The sequence below is a fragment of the Pongo pygmaeus genome, chromosome 12, assembly GCF_028885625.2.
Source record: "Pongo pygmaeus isolate AG05252 chromosome 12, NHGRI_mPonPyg2-v2.0_pri, whole genome shotgun sequence".
Lineage (NCBI taxonomy): Eukaryota > Metazoa > Chordata > Mammalia > Primates > Hominidae > Pongo > Pongo pygmaeus.
The window spans coordinates 42,541,232-42,559,109 of NC_072385.2; the positions used below are offsets into that span (position 1 = coordinate 42,541,232).

The following is a 17,878-nucleotide window of genomic DNA, read 5'->3' on the forward strand; positions in this document are numbered from 1 at the left end:
CCTTAAAACAATTTTCATGCTTGAGTTATTAACTTATGAAAATAGGCACAAAAGGGGGAAAATGTGCACAGATCCTCACTACATTATTAGTCACTGCTACAGCTGAATGCGTTCTGGTACAAAGGCATGTTATTCTGCCTGCCAGTATCTCGGTTTTGAACAAAATGCAGCTCACTAATGAGTTCTGCCTCATATACCTTTCTGTAATCATTACGTTGCCATTCTCTGTAATTTATCGTGTTTTTCATGAGGAGTGTGTCCATTAGTCAGGCGTGTGCACACCCATGCACACACAGCTTTTAAGTTCCGTTTCATTTGTGGCTGAAAAGAAAGGTCAGAGAGCTGCCAGTCATTCTGGGGAAGCACCACTGTGCTGATTGTGATAATATTTGGAAAACAGAGTGGTGGATGTGGTGGATGGATGTAAATAGATTCTGAAAATCTAGTGAATTGAGGGCAGCAACATGAGTACATGAAGGGGATCTAGAAGCAGACTGGCAAAGGTGGAGACAGAATGGGAGAGTCTGACCTGTCCCGTGTTGATCTCTTTATCTGGGAGGGGCAGTGCGGGGCTGACATCTTCCTGGACCAGACAGAGACATCTTGCTCACTTGCTCAGTAGTCTCAAGTTTGGGGGATGAGCTCCAAGATTCTGACAGGAACCCCCTTTTGGCAGTTTCTGGCTTGGGCTCAGAGTTGCTACCCCAAGCCAGTCTGAGCCAAGTGAATAAAGGAATGGAGTTTTGAGCCTATTGATTTTTGCTTCTGTAAACTCCAGAATTAGTTATAGAAATGAAGGCTTTTGAGTGTTTACTTTTGAAAAAAAAAAAAAAAAGAGCAGGCAGGAAAATAATTGGGAAAAAATACGGATGAGATATCTTTTAAAAGCTTGACGAAGATCAAGGTTTTCACAAACAAGTGTGAATCACTAGAACCGGCTCCTCACAGACCAGAGGTCTGCAGAGGGCTAGGGATCTGGCAAACAGGCCCTCCATGGGCAGGGAGCTCCCCAACAATTCACAGCCAGCAAGAGAAGCCTTTTGCATTGTCCTCTTGAATTAGGATAACAGGATTCTCCATCATACACTTGCCTGGTTAGGGAGGCAGTAATTGTGAACCGAACATGTTCTTTTATCCTCTTTGAAGTGTTAACGAATGCTTTGATTTTGCTCTTTTCTCCTCATTAAGACAAATATGGCTCCTTTTTGCCCCCAGGAAGCTTATCTCACCTCCCAAGCCAACCAGGCATCCTGCTGCTCAGCTGAGTCCAATCCCAAGGAGGTCCTCTCCTGTCCTTGCCAAAGACCCCTCTACCAGGATTCTGACCCAGGCCCAGGTGCAGGGCATCTCAGTGCCTCACATTGTTCTGGGAGCCCAGGGTGCATCACCATGGAGCCCCAGCTCACGTGACAACATAACGGTGTTTGCAATAATTCTCAACCCTAGATATCCTGTTCACTACGAAACACAGGCATGTTAAGTTTCCCTGATACTGTCCTGCAGAGGCTAGCAGGCTGCACAGAATTTAGGAAGACAGAGCCCCTCAAAGATCTGGAATCTTTAGCAATTATAAAGCCGAATCCTGCCCACAGACTTCTTTTACCAGAGACAAAGCAAAATGATTAGCCCAGAGCCTCACTGCCAGACAGTGGCAGAAATGAGTCTGGAAGTGGCCTTGCTTCTCCCAGCTGACATTGAACCCCTGAGGCTCATCTGCCATCAAACTCCTACCTGCAGCCCTCACTTCCCCACTCCCAGTGCCAGGGCAAAGTCAGTGAGATGGAAATCTGCAGACTGGAGCGGGTGGGTTACTCAGAGGCCACTGAAGGTGGAACAAGTCCCTTTTGCACTGTCTTCCAATCAGAGGGGAACACAGGCCAGTGGGTCAGAGTGCTGGGACCCAGAGTCACAGACACAGGGCGTGGCCCACGGGGCCCAGTGAGGGCATTCCTGCAGAAGGCTACAGGCTGGCAGAGAGCTGGGAGGCCTGGTGAACTCTGTCGGTGGGCAATGGGAAGGTGGACAGAGGAGTGTTCTTGAGAAAGAAATTCAAAGCTGAGAAAACCTAACCCCTCCTATCTCATTCCTCTTAGGCATAATCCCCACAGGCAACAGGCTCAGTGTCTGGCTAAATGTGCACCTCTCTTTCGAATCCCTCCCCCATCGATGAGGTTGGTGTCACAAATTAGACCCTCTCCCCTATTTTCTTCTTTTCAACAATCTTAACCATTTTAAGTGTACAGTTCAGTAGTGTTATGTACATTCACATTGTTATGTGACCAATCTCCAAACATTTCATCCCCCAAAACTGAAATTCTTATGCATTAACAACTCTCCATTCCCCAGCCCTGGCAGCCACCATTCCTTTTTGAGACAGAGTCTCCATCACCCAGGCTGGAGTGCAGTGGTGCGATCTCAGCTCACCACAACTTCTGCCTCCTGGATTCAAGCGATTCTCATACCTCAGCCTCCTGAGTAGCTGGGATTATAGGTGCACACCACCACAACTGGCTAATTTTTGTATTTTTAGTAGAGATGGGGTTTCACTATGTTGGCCAGGCTGGTCTCGAACTCTTGACCTCAAGTGATCTGCCTGCCTCGGCCTCCCAAAGGGCTAGGATTACAGGCGTGAGCCACTGTGCCTAGCCCACCATTCTGCTTTCCATCTCTATTCACTGGACTACTCTAGGTACCTCATATAAGTGGAACTATAGTGTATTTGTCCTTTTTTGTCTGGCTTCAGTCACTTAGCATAAAGCCTTCAAGGTTCTTCCATACTGTAGCATATAGCACTGTTTCTTTTCCTTTTAAGGCTGAATAATATTCCACTGTATGTATAGACCCCATTTTGTTTATTCATCCATCTGTAAACACTTGGGTTGTTTCTACCTTTTGGATATTGCAAACAATGCTGCTATATTTGAATAAGGGTGTGCCAATATTTATTCGAGATCTTGCTTTCAATTTTTTTAATACACACCTAGAAGTGGAACTTCTGGGTCATATGGTTGTTCTATTTTTAATTTTTTGAAGAACTGCCATCCTGTTTTCCACAGTGGCTGTAGCATTTCATATTTCCACTAAAAGTGCAGAAGGGTTCCAATTTCCCCACAACCTTGCCAACACTTGATATTTTCTGCTTTATTGCTATTAGCCATTCTAATGGTATGGGGTGATGTCTCATTTTAGTTTTTATTTGCTTTTCTCTAATCATTAGTGATGCCAGTCATCTTTTCACATGCTTTTTGTCCATTTATTAATATATGTCATCTTTGTAGAAATGTCTATTTAAGTCCTTTGCCCATTTTCTAATCAGATTGTTGTTGCTGAGTTATAGAAGTTCTTTATCTTCCCACTCCCTGGACCTTTTTTTTTGTTTGTTTGCAACTGAAAAACTAAAGGCTCAAAGAGGCAGACGGCCTGCTGAAGCCTTTGCCCAGGGGCTGCTTAGCGGCAGCAGCAGGGAAAAACTAACCCTGGCTGACCCTAGCTTAGGTAGCAACTACAGAGCTCTCAGCTCATTCTCCCAGACACACAGTCTCAGAGCAAATACTGTCCATCAAATGCACACTCTGTGTTCATAGCCTCATGTGCCAAATTGCTGTTTGAAAACCAATGGCAAACACTGGTTGCAGAGAACCCAGAAGCATGTAATATCCACTTTAATGGTGGTTCCACTTTCATATTTTTTCTCCCCTCTAAGGAAAGGGAGAGAGAACAAACTGTTTGTAGAAAAAATATATTTAAATGGATCAGTGCCAGGGAACCATTTGCACATCTGTTCTTAACAGGTTTCAGCTGAAACTACTGAAAATATACATAGATCTGTTTATGTGGAACCAGTTAAATATGATAAGATTACAACTTGTAGGGTAACTATGGATTTGGTGGTGGAAAAAAAAAATCCCCTCCACACTTGGTCTCCGCATGCACTCATAACATTTTACCACAGATGTGTTGAGGGAATCAGATTTGCTGCAAATGGAAAAGACCTGAATTATTTGAGATTAGCTACAAACAAACTCAAGATGTCCCCACTGCCTTTCTTCAGCACATAATTCCTGCCTTGTCTCTAATCTGGGCCCAGTCCTTTGTTATCAGAGAGGAGACTGCAGCCAGGGAAACACTCGTTTCTGAATGAGTCTGTCTTCACTCCTCCAACTAGCCATTTAGGAGGAAGACAGTGTGCACACTGCTTACACAGAGAATGCACAGTTGTCTTCCTTGCAGTTTTCAGCAACCCAAAGGACACCATGATCTCTTGAGGTTGTGCAGGCAGCAAGGAGGGAGTGTTGGCTGACGGGCTCCCAATGGAGGCCCTGTGCTCCTTCTGGAGTCTTTTTCTATATAGTACTCACAACCACCCTATGAGGTTGCATTGTCACCCCCCTTACAGAGATGAGCAAATTGAGGCTCCAGGCTCTAGGATAATTTGTCCAGGGCCATGCTGATAATTAGATGCTCTAAAGGAAGAAAGATGTTTCCTCCCATCTAAATATGCCTTAACAGGAGCATCACTTGAGCCCAGGAGTTCAAGGCTGCAGTGAGCTATGATTGTGCCACTGCACTCCAGCCTGGGCAACAGAGCAAGACCCTTCCTATATTAAAAATAAATAAACAAATAATACGTGAATAAGCCTTGAGGCAAGGTCATGACTCAAATATCCACAGGGTCTAGCAGGGGCAGGAGTGAGGGGCCCTAGGCAGCTAATATGCGGCCATAGCAGACTGACACTAGGGAAAATGCAGACATTGTGGCCCAGATCTTCTGGTTTTTGTATAGAGAACGAGAAATCACTAGATTTTTGTATGATGGCTCAAATATTGAAAACAAACACAAAGCACAGCCCCTGCTATAGTTTGCAATCTCCACTGTGGGTCCTTTGCTGCCCCCGGCGGTGGGAGGAAGGGGCTGCACTGGCTTTGAACCCCCTCTGGTTGGGGACTGGGCATCTGACCATCAGGATCCTTGCCTCCTGGTGCAGGAGGTGTCTGTCACAGGCCACAGCCACAGGCACCCTCATCACAGTGTCCCTTCTAAACTTCATTAGACTCCTCAACTCTGGCACACTGTGAAATGTATATTCATCTATAAACATTTCTCTAATAATTTATCTCAAAAAAGTGACATCAGTCTCTAAAATGCACCACAGGACACAGGAATGGCAGTCTCACGGCCTCAAAAACAATCAGCCAAAATTGACATCTGACAACACCTCCTCCCACACCCCCAGGGGCCGGGCTGTGATCCGTAAGGTTTTCATTCTTGCTGGACCCCACGCTGTGAAAATGCACCTATTTTTATTCATCAAAATCATTTTTTTAAAATAAGCAGCCCAGCAGAAAACAATTGTGAATGGCAGCTTCATTACCTTTGGAGTTTTGGAACAAAGACAATATTGCTCACACTCTATGACCTGTTCAATGATACTGAAGTTTAACTAAAAAAATGTTAACATACTAAACTGACAACAAGGAAGGTGCAACATTACGGTTTTTTTTGAAAAATCAGGAAAGCAAAATATGCTTGACAGATTGTCTCAATTATCAATTCAATGTGACTTAACATTTGTCTTTTGGTTTTTATTTGAAACTTTCAGTTTTGAACTAGTAGGGCAATAATCCAAGCTGTATGGAACCAAAGTGGGGAGGTTGGTGAGACTTGGAGGGGAAGTTGAATAGAGGGAACCTTATTGGCCCTTTAGGGGGCTCAAATATCATCCTGGGCAAAAGACCAGTTGTTTTCTTAAAGGTCCCACTAGAATTGGCTACTGTTCCGGGCTCCCCTAGAAAAGCCCTTGAAAGGGTATTTTTCTGAGCAAGAAACGTGGTGATGCTTCCACCACGTGACTGGTTTAAGACAGTCATTCTAGTAGACCTGATAAGTGAGAGCCAATTATTTTGAAGCAATAGAGTAAGTGGTGTGTGGGCAGCCACTGAATATTTAACCCAGCCTGAGATTCATTAATTATGAAAGACTTTTCTTCTGAGATGATGCAATAATAGAATAGGAAAATGTAAGTGCTGAAAGTATGACAATGCATTGATTTTAAAGAAGGTCATCTAAAGCAGCAAAAAGTGATCCACATGCTCTCTGGATAGTCTCTAGGACATGTCATGTCAGTTCATGTCTTAAAGCCCCATAAAAGAGAGCCATTTTCCCCCAACCACAGAGCCCTGAGATCTGGCCAGAGGTCTCATAGTGGAAGACTCGCTCCCACTGTAGCCTGTGAAAGAGGAAAGCCACTGGCCCTCATCTTGGGGACCCGTGAAGACCCACCTCCCACTTGGAGCAAGTGAGGGAACTGCAGGGTATTGGGTGAGGCCTGCTATACTTCCTACAGGCTTTGGGTCTTGGAGGTAATGGTACCAGCCTCACAGTGTGGGAGTTGGAGCGTCTGCTTCCACCCTGAGAAAATAGGTATGGGAGCAGGTCACAAGCTAGGACAGCGCCTCGACTTCCCTGAGGAAAAGACCAAAATGTATTCAGAATCCAGGGTCCAAACCAGGGGTCTGGAGTGGCAAATTTAAGGCCTTGAGGCTGGACTGGACCAGTGCAGAGTCAGGGAGCCACAGCTGTGACCTCAGGGAGGTGCTTGTCATGCACAGGGAGGAGGCTGCATTCTGTTCTCAGAGTGACAGGAAGCCACTGTTGAGTTCCATCAGGGAGAAGGACATGGCTCAATGTGCCTTTCCCAAAGATCATGCCGGCTGTCTCTGGAGTAGGAGTCTGGACAGGTAAGAGTCTGGGCCGTGGGCCAAGTGGGAGACATGGGATGGGAGACAACAGGATGGGCTCTTGAGACATTTCACAGATACAGCCAGCAAGGCACAGGGAGGCACTGGGTGAGGAAGGTGAGGGCAGGGTCCATGGATAAGGCACCTAAAACCCCTGGTTTCCCATTTAGAGAAAGAATCCAATAATTCCTACCCGTCTGAACTGTTGTGAGGACAGAGAATGGTACATGCCATGAGCGGCTCACAACAGGGCTCCAAGGAGTGAGGGTCTGACTGTGCTCCTATTACCTCTTTTTGTCATCACAAGCACAGATGATGGACATCTGTCTCTAGCCATGTTACTTCTGACCCCCCAGCCCCAGCAAAGCAGGAAGTGGGGCCTGGGTGGAGAGGGGTGACAAGGCGGGTTTGAATTGATCTTTCTGAGAAATCATGTGCAACTTCACAAGCAAAACAGTTACGCAATAAACTTCCAGGTTCTTAAAACCATGCTGAGGGTTACAAAAAGAAAGTTAATGGGATGCTGATGTGGACTGTGCAAATTGTTACCATACTGAAAACCTCTGTGTCCATGGTGACGTATGTACAAGTGAGCTGGATGAATGACTGCCCCCTCAGGCCAGGATCCCTGTGTCCACTCTCTGCCGTGCCTGTCCCCATCATCACTCCTGGTGAAGCAGGGATGATAGCAGAGTTCCCACTGGAGGACCAACCATGCATCCAGCCCTGGAAAACAGTGCCACACTGGGCACACTGGACCTTCCCAGCCCTGGGCAGTGGGAAGTGCTAGAGAAGTTGATTCACAGGAGAAACTGGGCCCTATCTGTGGGGTCTTCCCACTGGCTGGAAGGGTTCCTGGAGGAGGAGTTTCAGGGCTCTGTGAGGATGGGTAGGAGGGCCTATGGGGCAAGGTTCATAGCATCCTGCTTGGAGAAGGACACATACCCTGTTTCCTCAGAGCCAACACATTTTCCATTCTCAATATAGCCTAAGATGACCCAAGACATCTTGAGTCCCTTGCAGGGAGACCGCAGTTTTGTAATTTTCAGCATTTGTATGATTCTGAGGAAATGAACAGTAAAGCCCAAAGCCCTTTCAACTTGCATCCCCTGAGCCTGGGGACTGGCAGACAACACTCCACCCTTTGAAAGAAGAGCCCAGGCAAGCTGGCGCTGGTGAGAAGCTCCCTTTAGCAACCAATTTTAGGAGATTCCACAATATTTTGTCAGCCTACTGTCTCCCTCCGGCAAAGTGAAGTGAGGCTTCTGTTCACCCAGGATGGGTCACTGTCACCCCAGGCCCACAATGAGTAGCTCTTTCCATGAGCCTTGGGATGGTTCACTTCCGCCGTCTCCTGAGAGAGGCCCAGCCCTGACAGGCTTTCAGTTGGACAATAGATTTCAGTCTCCCCTGAAATCGTTGCTGCATCACCAGTTTTTGTAGCATTTCTGCAAAGTCTAAGATACAAGACTTTCAAAGAGGGAGCGCCCGCTACAGGCCTGGGGCACAGCGGTGACTCTTGGCTTGGAGGTGCTTCCCTGCTTATTTGTAAGCCAGGGGATATTTTTACTATCTGAGTGGGGCCCTGTTAATTGCTTCACAAGCACTTCTGAGGAAGTTCACTTTCCAGGGGCCAGCCGTTAACTCCAACAGTGCCAGCGCTTCTCAGCCAGGACGCTCGGGGCCTACATGAAAAGGCGCATTAGTTATCCCTAAAGGGTTAATGACTGGAGATGCGAGGACAGTCATGTTGAGTTATATATAGCAAACAGTGAGCAAAGCAGGCAAGCACAAAAAAAGGAAGACAGGAAAAAAACCGCACGGATATACTCCCCTCCCCCAGCCTTCTCTGGTCTACCCCCACCCTCCCGTAACAACACTGTATATACAGACCACAGTTAAATTTGGCACACAGACTATAGCCAAGAAGGAAAACAGATCAAGTTACACAGAGTCCTATTCAGATTTGGGCCTGGGCCTCACGGGGACAATGCTCTGCTGAGGAGAACAAGGCCATGGTGTGTTGTCGAAAAACGCACACCCGTGCGCTTTGCTTTCCTTCCAAGCGTTCGCCGGCCCGGCCCTGGGCAGCAGGTTAATTCCCTGCTCCGCAGGTGGAGACAGATAAAACAAACCGAAATGGTGTAATGGGCTACAGGAAACCTTTCTTTCAGAACTTGATTCATCTCCAGAAAGGAAACACACGAGGACTTTGCTCTGGACGGTAATCTGTTTTCTTAGGGCAGCTGAGAGAGGCCTGGCAGCCAGGGTAAATACGGCAACTGGTAGAGGGGCTTTTGGCAGATGGAGCTGCGAGGGAAGTTTGAAACGATCACTTCCTACACTCTGTTCCCTACCAAGAGTGAGCTGTCAATCTTGGAGGATGGAGGTGCTCTGGACAACAGCAGTGGGGAGAGAGTGGGACACAAGGGAGAAACCTGAGCCACAGGTGCGTGCCTGGGATACCCCCTACTCCTGCGGGCTGGCTCACCTGGCAGAACTCAGCAGAAAGGCTGCTCCCAAGCTCACTGCTCGCAGCTCACCACGTGGAGAAAGCAGGCCAGGATTTCTGGACTGCAACCCGGGTGCATGTCAGCCTCTGCTTTGAGCAGACAAGCAGGCCCGCAGCGGGCAAGGCTGCCATCGAGGGTGGCCTGAGCCTCTACTGGATGTAAAGCTGGGCACGGAGAAGGCCAGGTACCTTTTAGTCACTGGAATCGTCCCCATCAGCAGGCACGCAGGAAACCTCAAGGAGGTGAGACAGCCAGCTAGCACGTAACAGTCAGGGCTGCAGAGAGCATGATAGTCATAAAGACTATCCCTCATGCCACCTTCGTGTGTGGGTCTTTTAAAAGATATTCTATCTTGTTATCCCATTTGATCTTCACCTGACCCTACATGGGTCGGGCAGGGCAAAGCATCACCCTCGTTTTACAGTGGAGGAAGTGGAGGCCCAGCAAGGCCACCTCTTGCCTGAGTGGGGACAGCTGGTTCAAAGACAGCCCTTTGCCCAGCCCTCTGGGAAGATAACACCTCTGGGCCAGTCTCTGTGGTGCAGGCAGTAGTTTGTACATTTGAATGTGCACCCAAATCAAGGGGGCCATCCTCGGCCTGGTGTAGCCTGCTCCCCTCAGGTTGGGCCTGGGACTTCTGTGTGGGCCCCGGCCTCCAGCACCGAGGTGGGCATCCAGTGATCTTAGTTCACACTGGGCTTGTCCATGGACACAAGCTTAGTCTGCATTGGCAAAGTGGGGACAATAGCTCAGCATGTGTCTAGGGCTGCCTCAAACAGTGACAAACCCAGAGGATTTCATCTCCTTTCCCTGCATGGTTTGATGGGCTCTCTAACTTGAACTCCCTGTGTAGAAAGAATGTGGTTATGGGCTGAGTTGCATCTCCTCCCCCAAATTCATGTGTTTAAGTCTGAACCTTCAGTTCCTCAGGATGTGACCTTATCTGGAAATAGGACCATTGCAGGTGTAATTAGTTAAGATGAGATTATACTAGAGTAGGGTGGGCCCCTAATCCAACATGACTGGTGTCCTTATAAAAAGGAGAAATTCAGACACACACACAGACAGGGAGAATGCCCTGTGAAGATGCAGAGAGAGGTTGGGGTGGTGCTTCTGCCAGCCAAGGAACACCAGCAGCTGCCAGCAAACACCAGAAGCACGAATGATTCTCCCTCATGGCACTAGGAAGAAACCTATGCTGCCCAAGCTGACCTTGGACTTTCATCCTCCAGAACTTCCAGGCAAACAATTTCAGTTGTTAAGACCCTCAGATTGTGGAGCTTTGTTATGGCCTTCCTGAGATGAACCCAGATGCTAAAAAGGCTGAGGAGTGGAAAATTGATGTCTGTGGTTAGTTTACCTTGAAAACCAACCATGAGGCCCCTTCCAGCTCTGTTCTACAGACATCGATTCTGCTTTATTGTTTGAACCAAGAGTAGTACTCCACAATTGTAAACACAGTCCACAAGTTTTCTACTCCGGACCATCTCTTTAGCAGAGAGAAGGAAATATCTGTCTTCCTTCTCCAAATCTTAACCCTACTTCGTTCTCAATAGAAATTATATTGTGTCTAAGTCTCCCAAAATGTCTCAAAAGCAAGACAAACACCAACTTCCTCTTTTGGAAACTGATGGGACCCTCTACAAATTACATGTGGAGACATCACTCTTTCCCAACCAACACAGAAACTCAAACTCTTGTCAACTTTCCTGGTATCCCAACTTGCTTTAAAGAGAAAACTAAAAACTCATTCACATGAATAAAGCATAAATGACGGTCAAGAGCTTAAAGTGTTAGCTGTCCTAGGTGGGGAATAAGCTCACAAGGAACATCGGTAAAGAGCCACATGTCAGGAGTGGGAACCCACTTTGCCTTATACCCTGACCAGGTATGTAGTCCTCAATGTAAAACTCTCCCACTGGGTGGGAATTCCTCCTGCCCCATCAACACCGGCCTCCCTGTGGCTTTGCATCAGGCTCCACCTCCTCATCACAGTGTGGAACTCTATTCCTGTCTCTCCAATATCCTCACACCCCAGTGACTCCAACGTCCTCTAGGACCAGGGAAGTCCGCATGGAACCTGCCACCATCCCTGGCACCCTGACAGCCCCTTCTAGTGACAGGAGCTTAAAGTGTAGCTTAAAGAAGCAGCTTTGGACCTGGTAGTACCTAGGGCTAAATTCTGCAGTACTCAGGTGGACCATAAAATAAGGCCATATTATTAGACTTGATGTGTGAATGCCACTCTCCTTTTCTTTGACTGTCCTGTTCCTGAAATCTACCTGCTCTAGAATTGCCTCCCAGATAATGTCTCTTCTAGCCTTGCTCTTCCCCCAGAGTTTCCTATTGTTTATACAAGTCCTGGGTTATTGTTCCTCCACCCAGCATTACTTAATACATCAATTAATTAGAATATAGGCTTTCCAGAGAGAGAATCATACTTTTATCCATTTCCCCTTCCCAGACTTTGGTGACTTACATGTAGAAGTTACTCAATAAATATCTGTTGAAGGCTAATTCAACCTGAATTTCTTGTGTTCATCTACTCTTGTTACCTGTTTTGGTCCCCAAATCCTTCCCACTTCAGACATTCGGTCAGCCCATCAACGGAGGTTGTCTCCTAACATACACCAAATCTATACGGAGCTGATTTCCTATTAATTCAGTGACAAAAGATGTCACAGACCTTCAGAGTTGGAAGATTCTTTAGAAAGTATTTCATCCATTTCTTTAATAAGAGGCCATGTTACTCATCCAAGGCCACATAGCTGGGGAAGCAGCAGCAGGGCCTGGCAGGAAGATGTTCTGGTGGAAGTGAGGCCATTCATCACGTCCAAGAAGCTGTCATCAGGGTGGCCAGCATCGGGTGAGAGGTGAACTCATACACTTGTTGGAAGGTTCCCTCTATTGGCCCCTGGGCATTTCTATTTAACCCGAACACGCCTCTGCATAAGTCCAGGTATCTCCATCTGATCTTCTCCGCAGGTTATCCTCATGGGCAATTGAATGAGGGGTCCACCCCCAACACAACCAGGCTGCACAGACCCCTGCTCCCACCGCTGGGTGGCAGAGACACAGCCTCCTGCCCTATCTCACAAATCCATGGATGTGACCCATGGGAGTGACTTCCATTTAAAGTTTTGGGCAAATCTCAGAGATTGCTGTTTTCAACCACTGGGGAAGCTTAAAGCCAAACAGTCCTACTGGCATAGAAGTAAGCCTCATTTGTTTTCTATCTGAACGCATGTTTTACATCAAGAGAAGGGCTGTGGTTGGGGCAGGGAGAGCTGAAGGGAGATTCAAAGGTTCTTCAGCTCTCACAGATCTCAACCTCTTCAAAGTTTCAACCCTCAGAGCACTTATGATGTTTCATCCCACTCAGCAGAAGTGCCTCTGCCCACACTCTCGGGTGCCACAGTGCGTGCGTGGGAACTCAGCTGTGGTCCAGAGCCAGTAAAGGAAATGGGACAGTCACCTCACTGTATTTTTCCTAGAGGATGTAATTTCTCCTTGGGGATTTGATAAGCTTCCTAAGGCACATTCACATGCACAGGGCAGGTGAGACCTGCTTGTTAGTGAGGCCACATCAAGCCCCACATGGTGATGGGTATGAATGAACTCATACTTGAAGGAATGGGCAACTCCTACCTGGGACCTTGAGCAGGTGGGTGTGGGTCAGAGCCCAGAGTCAGGGTGGATAGGCAATGGGAAAGAGAGAAAAGGTTTGCTTTTAGTGATAACCACTTTCTAGCCTCAGCATTCTTGACTGCAGACTGGAGATAATAATAATGTCCTTCCATTATATTTGGGGGGTTGACCAAATGAGATTTCTTGTAAAAGTGCTGTGCACAGGGCAGATGAGCATCAGTTCTGTGCCCAGGAAGGGATTCCAGTGCCATTGCCAGCTCCTGGTTGCCTTCTTTTGAGATGATGTATTTTTTTCAAGGGAAAGGAGCAACAAGAGGGTACCTGCAGTCTGTAGGACAATACAAATCAAATTCTGGTGGAAAAGTATAGCACTTACACTGTGTGCTGAGTCATTTGTGATCAGAGGGAAACTGAAAAGTGGCATAACAGGGTGATGGGCAGGCCCAGGAGAACTCACTATGAGTCTTGGGAGCGCTGCTAGCACCTCTGCTACCTCCTAGGTGGGTCATTTCACCTCCCTGGCCCAACCGTGAATTCAAGAATACCACACCCAGCACTGCACTGTGGCCAGGGTTCCTGCAGAATAATGCAAGGGAAGAGAGCTGGGAATGACAACGTACTGGTCACATGTGTGATGCCATTTGATGTGGTTTTGCTCTGTGTCCCCCCTCAAATCTCATGTTGAATTACAATTCCCAGTGTTGGAGGAGGGGCCTGGTGGGAGGTAAGTGAATCACGGGGGTGGACTTCTGCCTTGCTGTGCTCGTGATAGAGTTCACGAGATCTGGCTGTTTGAAAGTGTGTAGCACTTCCCCCTTATCTCTCTCTCTCTCCGGCGTGAAGATGTGTTAGCTTCCCCTTCACCTTCCGCCATGATTGCAAGTTTCCTGAGACCTCCCAGCCATGTGTCCTGCACAGCCTGTGGAACTGCAAGTCAATTAAACCTCTTTTCTTCATAAATTACCCAGTTGCAGGTAGTTCTTTATCACAGTGTGAGAATGGACTACACATTATTGTTATTGTTAAAGGAAAAGAGGAGGGGGCAGAAGGAAGAGGAGGAAGGAAAAGGGAGAAATGAGGAAAGAGAGGGAAAGGAGAAAGAGGGAGGAGAGAGAAAGGGGATTGCCTTTTTAAAAAAATAAACTTTTTATTTTAGAATAGTTTTAAATTTCCAGAAAAGTTGAGAATAGTCCAGAGAGTTTCCCTAGATATCACACCCAGTTTCTCTCATTGTTACTATCTTACATTAATGAGGTACCTTTGTCACAATTAATGGCCAATGTTAATACATATTAACTAAAGTCACCCTTCATTCAGATATCCTTAGTTGACCCAGCTGTCCTTCTTCCACCATAGAACACCATGTTACACTGAGTTGTCCCATCTCCTTAGGCTTCTCTTGGCTGTGACAATTTCTTAGACTTTCCTTGTTTTTGATGACCTTGACAGTTTTGAGGAACATTAGTCAGGTATTTTGTAGAATGTCCCAACATTGGGATTTGCCTGGTGTTTTCTCCTGTGATTATTGGGAGAAGACCACAGAAGTAAAGTGCTACTTTCATCACGTTCTATCAGGAGCACATCCTATCAACATGATGTCACTCTTGATGTTGACCATGATCGTTGGCTGAGGCAGTGTTTGTTAGACGTCTCCACTGTGAAGTTTCTCCCCTGCTCCCTTTCCACACTATATGCTTTAGAAGGAAGTCACTGTGTGCAGCCATACTTAAGGCGGGGGGAATTATGCTCCACCTCCTTGGGGGTGCAGTATTACACAAATTACCTGAAATTCCACCACTCTGGAGATGTGCCTGTTCTCTGCCATTTACTTATTCGTATGTATGTGATTAAATAAATATATAAATGTAAATCAGTATGGAGTCATGCATATTTATTTTATACTTGGGTTATTTATAATCCAATACTACTTTATTGCTCAAATTGTTCCAACTTAGGCCATTGAAAGCTTTTTCAAGTGGTCACTGTGTCCCCTTGACCTGTGTGTTATTGTTTGTTCTTCTGAGCATGTTCTTACTTTCTGGCCCTGTAAAATGCTCCTCCAGGCTCATTTTGTACATTCCCCGCTTGTCCTAGAATCAGTCATTTCTCCAGGAAGGCTTACTTCCTTTTATTAAATGGTATTAAGAACAGCGGGGGCGGTGGCAGGGGCGGTGGCGGTGGCAGGGGTGGTGGCGGTGGCGGCGCAGTAACATCAGGGCGTTGGGGCAGCTCCTGTGACAGACGGAGCTGGAGCGGCGGGGCAGTGGCAGAATTCAGCGACCGGGAGAGTGGAATGAACCTTATTTGTTGAATATCTTCTGGTTACTAGTTGGATTCATTTGTAAAAGAATTATTTTCCCCTGTGTGGAAGACACTTAGTGTCATATTTAAATTATACGTCCACGGATCAAAAAGCTTTTTGATTTCCCGAAGGAGGGACATACCGCTATATCAGATAAGCTTGACAAAATCACAGCCAAGATGGTGCTGTCCCAGAGACAACGAGATGAACTAAATCAAGCTGTAGCAGATTATCTTTGTTCAAATGGCTATGAAGAGGCATATTCAGTTTTTAAAAAGTAAGCTGAATTAGATATGAATGAAGAATTAAAGTAGGCTGGTGTTTAGGGGGAAAAAATGGACATCTGTTATTAGATTACAAAAGAAGGTTATGGAATTAGAATCAAAGCTAAATGAAGCAAAAGAAGAATTTACGTCAGGTGGACCTCTTGGTCAGAAACAAGACCCAAAAGAATGGGTATTTTCTGCCAGAAAAATACACATTGAGTGGTCACAGGAGTCCAATCACTCGAGTCATTTTCCATCCTGTGTTCAGTGTTATGGTCTCTGCTTCAGAGGATGCTACAGTTAAGGTGTGGGATTATGAGACTGGAGATTTTGAAAGAACTCTTAAAGGAAGGACATACAGACTCTGTACAGGACATTTCATTTGACCACGGTGGCAAGTTTCTGGCTTCCTGTTCTGCAGCTATGACCATTAAACTATGGGATTTTCAGGACTTTGAATGCATCAGAACCATGCACGGTCATGGTTCCCCATGACCATAATGTTTCCTCAGTAGCCATCATGCCCAGTGGAGATCATATAGTGTCTGCCTCAAGGGATAAAACTATAAAAATGTGGGAAGTGCAAACTGGCTACTGTGTGAAGACGCTCACAGGACACAGAGAATGGGTATGTACAGTACAACCAAATCAAGATGGCACTCTGATAGCCAGCTGTTCCAATGACCAGACTGTGTGTGTATGGGTCGTAGCAACAATGCAATGCAAGGCTGAGCTCTAAGAACATGAGCATGTGGTAGAATGCATTTCTTGGGCTCCAGAAAGCTCATATTCTTCCATCTCTGAAGCAACAGGCTCTGAGACTAAAAAAAAGTGGTAAACCTGGGCCATTCTTGCTGTCTGGATCCAGGGACAAGACTATTAAGATGTGGCATGTCAGTACTGGCATGTGCCTTATGACCCTCGTGGGTCATGGTAACTGGGTACCTGGAGTTCTGTTCAATTCTGGGGAGATATTTATTTTGAGTTGTGCTGATGACAAGACCCTACACGTATGGGATTACAAGAACAAGCGATGATGCATGAAGACCCTCAATGCGCATGAACACTTTGTTACCTCCTTGGATTTCCACAAGACGGCACCCTATGTGGTCACTGGCAGCGTAGATCAAACAGTAAAAGTGTGGGAGTGCTGTTGATTGTGTCTCCTTCGGCCCCTCCTCCCTCTTTTCCTCTGGATGCACTCTGATGATACCATGGTTACCCCACTGAGCTCTGTTTAAATAAATATTGTCCTTTCATGTACATTATTCTGGATGTAGATTGAGCTTATTAAATGTTACAAAGAAAAAAAAAAGAACAGCATCAAAAACTAAGACGTAAACACTAGGTGTGCTCATTGCTACCGGGATGACACTTATTCAGGCCCTGTCAGGAGACAGAACAAGGAAATATATACCAACCCATATCTGTAAGTATATTCTACATATCCATCTGCATCTATTTTGAGCTGAACTCGATTCCACGTTGATGTCCCCAACACTAACCACTGCCATATGAATCACTGCAACCTTTCCTGCTTGCTTGTTAGTAGCCTCCCCTCCAACAAACATCCGGTGACTTCACATTTCAGAGTGTGTGACTAGTGGCTTCAGAATTTATATCCTTTTGGGAAAGAGCTTTATCTACTAGAATACAGGGTTGTGAACAGTTCCTTATGCTTTTAGTCTTACAGTCTCCACTCACTTCCAATGACACTTGGTCAGCACATTTTCCCCCCACCCCTTCAGTGGAATTATTTTATACATTTGTAATACAGTTAGTCTTCTGTCATATTCAGCATCCCATCTTGGAATCCCCCAACATCTTTAATTATTTTTTTAATTTGCATATGTTAATGTTCACTCTTTGCGATATAAAATTCCATGGGTTTTGAAAAATGCAGTGTCATGTATTCACCACCAAGTATCATACACAATAATTTTACCATTCTAAAAGAAAATCTCTGTGCTTTCCCAGCTCTACTCTGCCATCTCTACAGGCCCCTGGAAACCACTGATCCGTTTACCATCTCAATAGTTCTACCTTTTCTAGAACATAATATAAATGGATAAGCTTTTTTCAGTAAACAATATCCATTTAAGTTTTATCTATGTTTTTACATAGCCTGATAGTTCATTTATTTATATCTCTGAATAGTATTCCTTTATATGCATGTACTACAGTTTATTAATCTATTCACCTACTGAAAGACATCCTGGTTTTCCAGATTTTGGTAATTATGAATAACGTTGCTACACACATTTGCATGCAGGTATTTTGTGGATGTAGTTTTCAATCAGTTGGGTAAACATCTAGAAGTATGCTTGCTGGTTCATACAGTAAAATAATGTTTAACTTTTTAAGAAACTTCCAAACATCTTTTAAAGTAGCTGTACTATTTTGCCTTCCCA

General features: G+C 45.9%; 1 pseudogene; it reads left to right on the forward strand.

The window, feature by feature from the left end:
* Positions 1-15,374: 15,374 nt before the first annotated feature.
* LOC129030310 (platelet-activating factor acetylhydrolase IB subunit beta-like) lies at positions 15,375-16,769 on the forward strand (annotated as a pseudogene).
* Positions 16,770-17,878: the final 1,109 nt, after the last annotated feature.